Genomic DNA, 11,799 nt, shown 5'->3' on the forward strand with positions numbered 1-11,799 from the left:
GGCAGGCGGATTTCTGAGTTCGAGGCCAGCCTGGTCTACAAAGTGAGTTCCAGGACAGCCAGAGCTACACAGAGAAACCCTGTCTCGAAAAAAAAAAAAAAAAAAAAAAAACCAAAAAAAAAAAAAATGATATAAGCTAAAGTTAATTAATTAACTTTATACTTACATGTTGAGAAATAGCAGTAGGGAAATATTAAACATTTTGGTTTTCCATAATAAAACCATCATGTTTCTATAAAAGGAGTCAACTTTGTATGTACAGTAAGACACTGCACTAGATGGAGGTATACCCGCTATCGCTCCTTGGGACCATGTCAGAATGTATGGATGTTCAGACCCGTGCTGTGGTAATGGCACGGATGCAGCATTAGCAAGTACTGTCAGCAGGACCACAGGCTTGCTACTCACTCGGTCTGAATTAACTTTCTGTTTGTGTGTGGCCAGAAAACTTGACCTTTGCCGTATTCTGTATGAATCCCAAATCCAGGTCCCCCATATGAGGTCATGACGATGTAAGAGAAGCTGAGTTCAGCTGCTAATATCCCTCTAGGAGAAACAAAGACAAGAGCCCAAAATACACTGGTGCTAGAATGGGAAGCAAGCTGAAGGTTTCTGACAAGTCCAGGGAGCACTTCAACACGATGGTTCTAAAACAAAGAGGCTGCTTGAGGCCAGTGCAGGACTTTGATTATTCTCTCAGTCTGAAAAAGAATATACTTTTATCTGGCTGCAACAAACAGGCTGCCAGACGAAAGCCAGCGTTTCTTCCTGCCTGACCTCGGTGCAACAGTGCACATCCCACCAGGGTGAAGATACATAGTGCTGTAAGAGTCAGCAATATTACCTCAGAATAAATCCAGAGCATAGCCCTGGAGCAGGTGTGTGATCTCAGGGTCAGAAGAGAGTGAGTAATGGTTGGCAGTGATGTGACAAATACAAGTGTGTCCTGATCACAGTAATGTGCAACTGAAGACAAATGTTTCCTTCAAATGCAGAGTGCAACAGGGCCTCCTTAAAAGAATGCGTGGTGTTTCAGGCAACAGCTCTACAATGTCCAGAGCAGGTGCTTATCTGTACTGATAAAGAAACCAAGGTGACCAGCAGTCAAACATCTTAAAGGTTTCTTTCACCTTATTTTAAAGACTTTCCTTTGAGCTGTTTTAGTTCACAGACAAATAGACCCAGGAATACAGAAATCTCTCTATCACCTCATCCTTATACATGCACAGCCCCTCCCACTATTGACATTCCCTCACCAGGAAGTAGCTGAGTTTCAAAGCAAGTATTTACCCAACAGTTTCCTTCTGTGGCAGGCTTTGTCTTATTTACTTCTTGGGATTGGCATGAGTAAAGCATTTGTGGATCGAAAGGTTGCTGGAAATGCTCTGGAGAGTTCCATGCAGGCACAGCAGCTCTGTAGGCATACAGACTGTGTGTCTAGAATACCTATACACTGAGCCTGGGAAGACAAGACAAGAATGCGCTAAAGAGGAAGAAAGGTAAGAGGCTAACAGGAAATCTGGTGCTGGTGAGGCTGTGGAGGGGAGAACACTCCCGTCTAGTGCTGTGAGCAGGTGCAGGGCCCAGGACCTTCCCCAAAGTACTCTAGTAACATTCACTATCAAATTGCACATATCTTCTGACACAGCAATATCACATCTGGGAATTTATCTTAAAAAAATAAAAGCATGTGTAGAAAGAGACATCTTATTGGATGTTTATGAACATTTTTAGCAGTAACAAAACCCTTTATATGATTCAAATAGTCAATGATGGATTAACACAGGAAAAACTATAGTTCATCACACTATGAAAATACATGCAGCCATGGGGCTTAAGAGGTGAGGCGCCACTCCTCTTTGAGGGTCTACTGGAAGTTGCTGGTTGCTGAGGCAGGGGCATCACTTTCTTCAGTGGTATAGCCACTGATAAGTGCCTGATGGTCCTGTAAATGACACCCACCCCTGCCCGTGCAGCAACTCTGATTCTCCTCAGTGGATTACGAACACAGACTCGAAAGGAGGGGACCTGGTTGAAAGCTGGAGAGGAAGGAGACAGAGACAGACGAGACAAAGGGAGGATGGGAAAGGCTAACGTTCACTACATACATGCAGGAAATTGTCAAAGAATAAAAGCATAAACATATGTAGCTTTAAGAGAATAATTTACTTCTCTGTCTTGGTTTGCTGCAGGGTAACAGCCGCCCGCGAGCGAGGACAGGGAAGGCAAATAGAACAACTGTGGTTCTGTGTAAAAGAGATACTTCTTTTCTCGTCATCTGCATTTATACATCAGCATGCAGGTCACCAGAGCATGGGCATCGCTGGAGCCGCAGGAACACTGCTTCCAGATGCAGGGACGCAGCTGACAGGAGGATGGGGCTCAGTGGGCAGCGCTCACACCCGGAGCACAAGATGGGGCAAGCAGTGTCTGCACTGCAAAGCAACGGTGAGAATCTGAGAATCGTTTAGTACTGTCTTGGCACTTTACTTGGCTTTGTTTTCAAATGTCGAGTTTGGAAAAGGACCTCTTCTCGACCTTCCACTCTACTCTCCATGCTCAGTCTTCACAGGCCAGACCCCAAGCTCCCTTTGCTGTCTCTCCTGTTCCTGCTCCTTTACTGTCTCTCCTATTCCTACCTGACACATAGAATCTATTCATTCATTCATTTGCCTCTGCCGTTAAAACGCAAAGTTCACGAATGAAGTTCTGCGTGTTACTGGGGTAGCGGGATCTGAAACAGGACACAGACACCAGTCAGTACATACTTGTTATATAAATAATGAATGAGTTACAACTCATGTACAAGACTTAAAAATAAGCATAGAGATGGCAAGCTAACAGTAAGCAATGATTCTAAATGGATGATGAAATTAAACTTAAACAGGAGGGAGGGCAGAAAGATGGCTCTCAGTTAGGAGCACTCACTGGTGATGCTCCCAGAGGGCTGGGGCCAGGTTCCTTACACCCATCTGGCAACTCACAACTTCTGTAATTCAAGTTCCAGGAGATCAAATCCCTTCTATTGGCAATACATGCGGTACCTCAAAATCACATAAAATCTAAATAAATAAATTATAAATAAATTTTAAAATGACTGAAAACTATAATTGCTGAAAGATTTGGCCTTTAACACATGGTGAAGAAGACAATATGCACTGACAGTGGAAAGGAGACTATTCACAGTCTCCTAGCAGACAGCCACCTCAGACCGTCTAACCTGAAAGAGCTTTACTCACAGTCTCCTAGCAAACAGTCACCTCAGACCGTCTAACCCGAAAGAGCTTTACTCACAGTCTCCTAGCAGACAGTCACCTCAGACCGTCTAACCTGAAAGAGCTTTACTCACAGTCTCCTAGCAGACAGCCACCTCAGACCGTCTAACCTGAAAGAGCTTTACTCTGTCTCCTAGCAGACAGTCACCTCAGACCGTCTAACCCGAAAGAGCTTTACTCACAGTCTCCTAGCAGACAGTCACCTCAGACCGTCTAACCTGAAAGAGCTTTACTCTGTCTCCTAGCAGACAGTCACCTCAGACCGTCTAACCTGAAAGAGCTTTACTCACAGTCTCCTAGCAGACAGCCACCTCAGACCGTCTAACCCGAAAGAGCTTTACTCACAGTCTCCTAGCAGACAGCCACCTNACAGCCACCTCAGACCGTCTAACCCGAAAGAGCTTTACTCACAGTCTCCTAGCAGACAGCCACCTCAGACCGTCTAACCCGAAAGAGCTTTACTCTGAGCAAATCCTGAGCTTTAGAAAAATAAGGCCCTATGTGCACTTCCAGGGACAACTACTAGAAGAAATAGCATTCTTTTCAAATAAGAATAGTTGAGACTCTCAATTAAAACCACAAACAAAACATCTGAAAACATTTTCTATGTTCTAATATTCATAATCTAGTATGTTAATAAAGTTCAATAATTTCACATTCCTATTTTCTAGGTAATCTTATATATTTGGGTCACATTGCTAATTAAATATAATCCTTTTCTCTATAAGGTCACTACTTTTACTTAAACTTGTATAAACTCTAATTTTCCAGAAACGCTATCTGAGGGCATGCTACATCGTTAACACTGTCCACACAAAGAGCTCTGGATGAACAATGACCCCCATCCCCAGAGCCTTCAGGTCTCCCAGAGACCACAGGATTTTTCAATTGAGTGTAATATGAAGGGCTTACAAAAGAAGCATTAAGTACAAAAATACAAGGTTTTGTCTGTTTTGCTTTTTAAAAGCACTTTAAAATGAGAATGGACTTTTTACTATAAATTTAACCATGCTTATATTTCATATCTAAGTGTATACGTCATCCTTTGTAGAAAATCTAGTACATACTTAAAATCTGGTAACATTGTTGCTACATAAACAAGAAGAATCAAGGAGTTCTTAAAGACACTGTATTATACAGGCTTTTCCTGAACCCCTTTAAAATGACGGTATTACAGAGACAAAAGACAAGCTTGTTTTCTATGGGATTGGAATAACGATTTCATGTTCTTGCAAGTAACCTGCAATTCACCTGAGAATACCAATCAATTACCCCAAATATTTTGGTTCTTCTGAATGAATATTCAAATCTCTGAAGGCTCTTACAAAGAGACCGACCCTGTGTAATGGAGCTCTATAGCTTTAACAACTGCCTTATTTTTGCTGTTTAAATAGTGAAGACTGACTTTTAAGTATATGTTAGGTTTTCTATAGATGAATAAACACATATTTAGATATCAAATGTAGACATATTTAGTTAAAATCAATTAGACTGGGGAGTCTTTCCCTTCTGGCTGTCTATATTTTTCTTTAATCCCGGTCAGTGTAAACCCTTATTACCAGTAATTTGCGGCTGGAACGTTGAGGAAAATGCTGGCCTCACAGGTTTTTGTCATGTCTCCCCCCTCTTTCCCTGCAGGCTTCTACTGTTGATGGCCTTTATGGAAATAGAAATTCAATCAGCAGCTGCAAATTTTATGAGACGTCCATCTTCATGCTGAATTTCTAACTGAGTGTCAAAACAATCTGTGGATTTCTCCCTGATGAAACACACATTGAATTGTAAATTTCTGCAATTTCCTCACGTTTGACTTTCGGCTGCCAGCCTGGAAACAGCCTACTGGCCTCAGCAAATCACTCTCCATTCTTCCTTCTTCACTGCATGTAAAGAGTTAAAATAACAAAGAGCACGGTGGCAGCTTCCCCAGCATGGACAATTAAATTTTCTGCATTAATAAGGAAACAAGCCAAATCCCTCTAAAATACACGATACATCTTATAGAGACTGTTACCTAAGAGTGTGCATGTGCTATACGGTCATCTGTATTTATTTATGCTGCTTGGTGAGTAAAGAGTGAGAGAAGCTTTGACAAAACTAGTATTTTCTCTATATGATATCCATGGAGTGCCGAACTGAAAAGCAGCCACAAAGTCATGACTAGCAATGACAAATTTAATGAGAGACATTTTTTGTCAGGTATTTTCAAGATAAAAAATACTAAAAGAATTAAAACAGCCAGACGGGGCATTCTTCTTAATATATAATTACAACTGGGCTAAGTTTTCACCAAAGAATCATTTTCAACTGAAACACAGATGGAACGGCTTTTAAAGAACACACTATTACAAAACCTATGTGGGTTTAGAACTAAATAAGGAAAACTGTCTCTCGAGCTTTGGATTAAGAATTCATTATACTTTGCTTCAAGATACCTACTTCTTCTTATAACAGTTTTCACTGTTACGAAAAAAAAAAAAAAAAAAGGCCAGGAAGCTACTGCATGTAGTAGGCAAGCACTATGGTCCCTAGAATCATAAAGGAAACAATGGCTTTTCAGTCATTTATTTAATAAACATTTATCGAACATCTCCTGTGTACCAGGTAGTGCTTACTAGGCCGCGAGGATACAGAGATCCGAGCACCCCATGCTCTTCTCTCCGAGAGAGATGGCAACAAGAAAACTGCTGCTAAAGCGAGACACTGTAAGTGCTATGAACTGGAACAAACTCAGAAGAGCACTGGAGAGGGACAACTGTCCATAGACAGCGATGACACTTCCAGAGACAGAGGAGTCACCAGGAAGGCAGCATAAGGAAGAGCTGACCTCCGGGCAGGGGCAGTTCATGGCACACAGCAGCAAAGCACAGAGGGAATGTGGAAAACTGGTAGGAGCCAGACATGGCCAACAGGGCTGATGTGTGGTGACGGGCTAGACTAGGTAGGCTGGCGTCTTAAAATATTTATTGAAGCATTTACTTTTTAAATAATAAAATATTTATTGAAACATTAACTAGAATGCACGACAGTGGGAGGGATTTTAAGCATGAATATAAAACTAACACATTTCTCAAAAGCATATGAAACCATACAAACTAGAGTATAATGAAAAAGAACATAAATTCCGGGAGCCAGTCTTGATTCAGTTCTACCAGGTAAGGCTGTGCAAATGGGGCAGGTTCTTTCTCTACCTCAATCTACGTATGAGGAAGACAACAATACCACCATATACGGCAGGCTTAGTGTGAGAACTCTGTACCTGGTAACCACAGTTACAGGGCTGGGCCTCCAGCATCAAGATGTTATTTTCATTTAAAAAACACTTACTGGATGTTTGCTGCATACTTCAGGAATACCTCACCGAAGTTTACAAACAGAAAACCAGAAGAGAAATTCAATAATTACGAAATAGATTTTAGAAAGATATTAATATACAGAATCAATCAATACCTTAAAACACAAGACCATAAAGTCAATGAGATTTCATCAATATTTTAAAAATTCATAAGAGTTTTACAACAAAAATAGTCCTTCTCTCTCTCTCTCTCTCTCTCTCTCTCTCTCTCGTGTGTGTGTGTGCATGTGTGTGTGTGTAATGGTACTCTATAGAACACCTTAAAATAGCAGTGTCATAAAATTGGACTTTAGTTGGGACTGTGACAAACCCTGGGTTTCAGACCCGACTTCAGGCCCTCGGGGTGTAGGATGGCAGCAGTCTCTCTCTCTTGGCAGAGAGAAAATTTACCATTAGCTGCCGAGGGGCAGCAGAGGAGGCACTGAGCATGTGAGTAACTGTTGCAGGATCAAAGTCGCTCAAGAAAATGTAAGCAGGAGATCCTTGGTGTTTGAACTGGAGCAAAGCAAACGGTCACTTCAGTGTGGAAAGTAGCAGGAAGCCAGCAGCAACAAGTTTAAAATTTAGAAAAATATCACAGGTGTACAAGGGTTTCAAATGTACTCCACTGTACAGTGTGAAATTGATAAACTTGCAAATGAGATGTTGCTAGACCTTTGAAATCCTTTAGGATCCAAAGGACATAAAAGTAACTAATATTATAAGATACCTACCACACTAGATTTCTGCCAAAATAATCTCAATGAAATATGATTTTTTTTTTAAAAAATGGGATGAGACCACCATGATGGGAAAACTTTACCTGGTGTAATGAGATGAACTGACCCCCACAAACAGAACTACGGCACTGTAGTAGAATCTGACTGCACTGGACTTACCATGGTTGGCTGCAACCTCTTGAGTTCATGACGGTGTGTATGAAAGGGTACCTATACCATCATTTTCCTTTTATACAAGAGAATTATATATTTGTAATTCTGTTATATACAACATAGCATGTGAGATAACCACCTTACTAAGAAACTGGTCTTGTGTTTCATTTGCCCAACTGCACAGTGTACATCCATGGTTTGAACATGGCTGAGCTGGACCAGATGAGCAAGGATGTTCAGTGCTTTAGGAAAATGAAATGCACGCTCAGCTGATGCTACTTTCAACTCACCATGGGTTTGGGAGGACAGCCACATGGCAAAGCAAGCCCATCTGCAATCTGAAGGTGACCGAACACAAGAGCGTTTAGAGTGGGTCTTAAAAGGTAAGAGGAAGAAGATGACGATGAAGACGAAGTAGTAGTAGTAGTAAAATATTTTTTAAAGACCCAAAGAGAAACACAGGAAATAATCATCAAAGGGAACCAAGATCTGATAAACAACACACAGAGGGAGGAGCGGGATGCAGAGTACAGTTTGAGGTGGGCTGGCTAAACATCTGGAAGAGAGTTGCTACACAAACATGGGGATCAGAGTTTGAATCCCACCACCCATATAAAGAGCCAGACAGACTGCATACTTCTGTAAACTCAGCACTAGGAGACAGCTTGTGGGCAGCTATCCAACCCAAATGGCCAGCTTCTAAGTTAGTCCAGAGACTCTGTCTCAGGACAATCAGACAGGGGCAGTGGCAGAAGACATAAGATGACATCTAATTCTGGTCTCCTCATGCATACACACACCACAGGCTATGCACGATTGTGTATACATACACACATGACACACACATACCACAGGCCACATATAAATGTGTGCATACATACACACGCACCACATATACCACAGGCCACACATGGATATGTGCAAATATACATGTACCACATATGCTATAGACATGCACATACACATATGTACCACATATGCCACAGACTATACATGAATATGCATACACATGCAGAATACATTATGAAGAAATATACTAGTGAACGAACATATTGGAAAACTCAGCAAATGATATTAGCAATAACAGTAAAACTTGGACAGTACAACTTTTTATTTACAGGAAAATGCATAGCCCTAAGTCTTTATATCAAGAAACAAAAAGAATGAAGACAGATGACCTAAGACTTTTAAGAAAGTAGAAGAATAAAAAAAAAAGTAGAAGAATTGGTGAACAAAAACAAAGAAAATAGAATACAAAAAACAGAAGTAGAATTAATATTTAATGAAATAGAAAATAAATACCAAAACCAAATTCTGGTTCTTAGAAAATAGACAAATTTGTTATTCAATTTTAAGAGAAAAAAATCTAAGTAAACAACCCTAGGAATTTAAAAATATGAAAAAGCAGAAGAGAATATTGTATTTATATATGTGAACTTTAAATTTTAAAATAATTTCAAAAACATGTACATTATTTTTAATGTGTGTGTATGAGTGGTTTGTCTAAAGGTACCAAATGCATGCAATGCCAGCCATGGCCACAAGTGGGCATCAGATTCCCTGGAACCAGAATCACAGACATCTGTGAACCCCCATAAAGGTGTTCAGAACTGAACCCAAGTCAAGAGCAGCTTGTAATAGCCGGGCCATTTCCCGAGACCCTAAAGTATGTGAATTATTAAAAACAACCAAATAATTAGAGCAAATAGAACTATTAAGAAGCTGAATTGTCATAATGAAAAAAAATCTTATAATCAATAGATGTTAGTGCAAAATTTCTATAACAATCTTTTATTTAGATGATAAATATATATAGACAAGACTCTGAAGCCTAATTCTCATTTAAGAAGCTTAGCTTGCCCTAGCACACACTACCAATTAACAGGTATGTGTGCTATCCAAAATAATCTTACAGGACATTGATCAGTGTCTATACAATCTGCCTGTCGTAGGCAGGTCTTTCACAGTTACCACCAAAGAAAGCACTTTTTTTTTTTTTTTTTAAGCAGGAGAAAGAAATAGACTTCTGAGGCAAATGCTGAGTTCTTAAATGGATAGAGAGGATAAGGTGAGTTCTTGCCTTGGCTACTCTGATCTTATTCAGAGTATATGGGACTTAGGGGTGTGTTATTGCCACCATCTGGCAGGAAAAACAAAACAAAACAAAACAAAACAAAAAAACCCCACACATTTGAAAGATAACACACTCTCCATCTTTTAACATAACACTGGTCCCTAAATTTAATTTTCTTACTGTAATAGCAATTCACAGCTCACACCTAAATACAAGCTCCAACCAGGCCAGGTAACTGGTTAGAAAACAAAGGGCTTTGGATCTGGGATCTCCAGGCTGTGGGGAGTGGACTGCTCCAGAGCCTGGGATCATGATCCTGGGCGAAGCAGAATGCAAACCCAGCCAGGAAAGAAAACACCTTCTGCTTTCTCCTGACAGTGAGCCTGAAGTTTCCCTGCAACCCAGGTATTTGCTACCATGAAACTTGGCTGCCAGCTCAGAAACTCCATTATTACAATGTCAATGTGAACATGACCACAGCCGTCACCCAGGAGGTTGCTCTGCCCACAGTTCGCAGCTCTTATGCAATTGCAAGGTTTTGCTTTCCCAGCCTACATAGCACCTTACTTCCCATTTTAATGCCCTATTATACTTTTATATAAAAAGAGGTGATGATCGTTCCAAAAGGTAAATCATTTTTCCTTTGTAGATACATTTTTTAAAAAAAATCAGTTAATCATACAATAAAGATATTTATAATTGTTACTACCTTTTAACCTTTCCCCTTCAGATTTTAAATTAACCTTTAACTATCAGTTAGAAATTTATAGCAATATAAAATCATTTGCTCACTAAATATGGAAAATCCTCTGAGTACTGGAAAAGGCAGAGAAATATTTAAAAACCTGTTTCCATGACTCTCCTGTTAAATATAGAAACGGGAAAAAACTGGATTTATATTTAGCAATAGTTAAAAATAATTAAGACTAGCAAGTCAGATAAATATACTTTCTATCATCCACTCAGGCAACAGCTTAATGATATTAGCAGACATGGCATACTTTCGCTAAACTAGTGGAAGCTGGGACTCAGTGCACATCTGCTTTAAAACAAAAGCCAACACTCCCAAAGTCAGTCGTCCCAGAGAATGACGGCTCTTTCACTTCAATGTGGTCTCAAGAGAGAATGAACAAGATACCTGACAAGCAGGGTCTGCACTTATCCTAAGTACTGCTTTTTACATTTTTTATATTAAGCAAATGCAAAAGATGCTCTTTTCAACCAGTAGATGGCATTACTCCAAAATCTTAAAACATCATTTTAAAACCCCTAAGAGCAGACCAGGTCTGTGATGTGGGTACTTAACGGGAAGCTCCCGGCACTGCAAAGTTACACTGTAGCGCTTCAGTTCTGAACACTGCTTTTACACCCCCCCCCCCGCGCCCCCCCACCTCTTTTTAACTTACTCCTAACTCTACAAAAGGAAATAATGAGCTCGGAACAAGCAGGAGCAAAAACTAGTCTGCCTGGCTCCCCAGTGATACACAGCATCAGTTTAATACAGCTTCCTGAAGACATTCGATGCCATGGGATGCAGGGGTAAAAACACGCTTTATTCAAACAGCTCTAGACATCCAGGCAGCTGTCCAATGGAGAATAATAATTAGCTAGAAATAAATCCATTGGCTTTAATATAATTCAAGTATGGAAGGCACAAAGCTTTAAATCAATGTATCAACAAAGGGAAATCTTAAATACCTTATTTTAAGAGTTGAAAGAAATTATTATAAAGGGAAAATTTTCTTTTTATGTACCTTTGAACAAAGGACATTAAACAAAATTAAAATCCAAAGGAAACTATGGTGCATACATAAATTAAGTGCCTGGAAAAAAATCTAATTAAGCTTGAAGGTTTCCAAATGAACAAAACCGCACTAAGCATGTTTTTATGTATCAGCTATTTCCTAGGGGTGATTAAAAATTTTAAAACCAACTCTGCAAATTTCAATGTTTTCTCAACTTCCATGTTTAAATGTTTGCAACACCAACAGTGTGTACTTGTTTGCATGACTTAGTAATTCTCCAGCGTGAAAATGTTTAACCGAATTGCTGAAGTCTCTCTTGTAAGGTGGCTGACAGATACAGAACTATTGGCACAATGTATTAAATACTTAACTGACATTGCAATGTGATTATAGGACTTAGTTTACTAATTTTTCAAGCAGTCTCCCTCCCTTTGTAAAAAGGTTTATAGTTCTTTCTGGACTCATTTTTCTTTCTTTCTTT

General features: G+C 39.9%; 1 protein-coding gene across 1 annotated transcript in view; it reads right to left on the reverse strand.

Moving 5' to 3' along the window:
* Ndufaf2 (NADH:ubiquinone oxidoreductase complex assembly factor 2) overlaps positions 1 to 11,799 on the reverse strand; it is a 75,057-nt gene that overhangs the window by 35,183 nt on the left and 28,075 nt on the right. The window lies entirely within an intron of this gene.

The sequence above is a fragment of the Mus caroli genome, chromosome 13 (assembly GCF_900094665.2).
Source record: "Mus caroli chromosome 13, CAROLI_EIJ_v1.1, whole genome shotgun sequence".
Classification (NCBI taxonomy): Eukaryota; Metazoa; Chordata; class Mammalia; order Rodentia; family Muridae; genus Mus; species Mus caroli.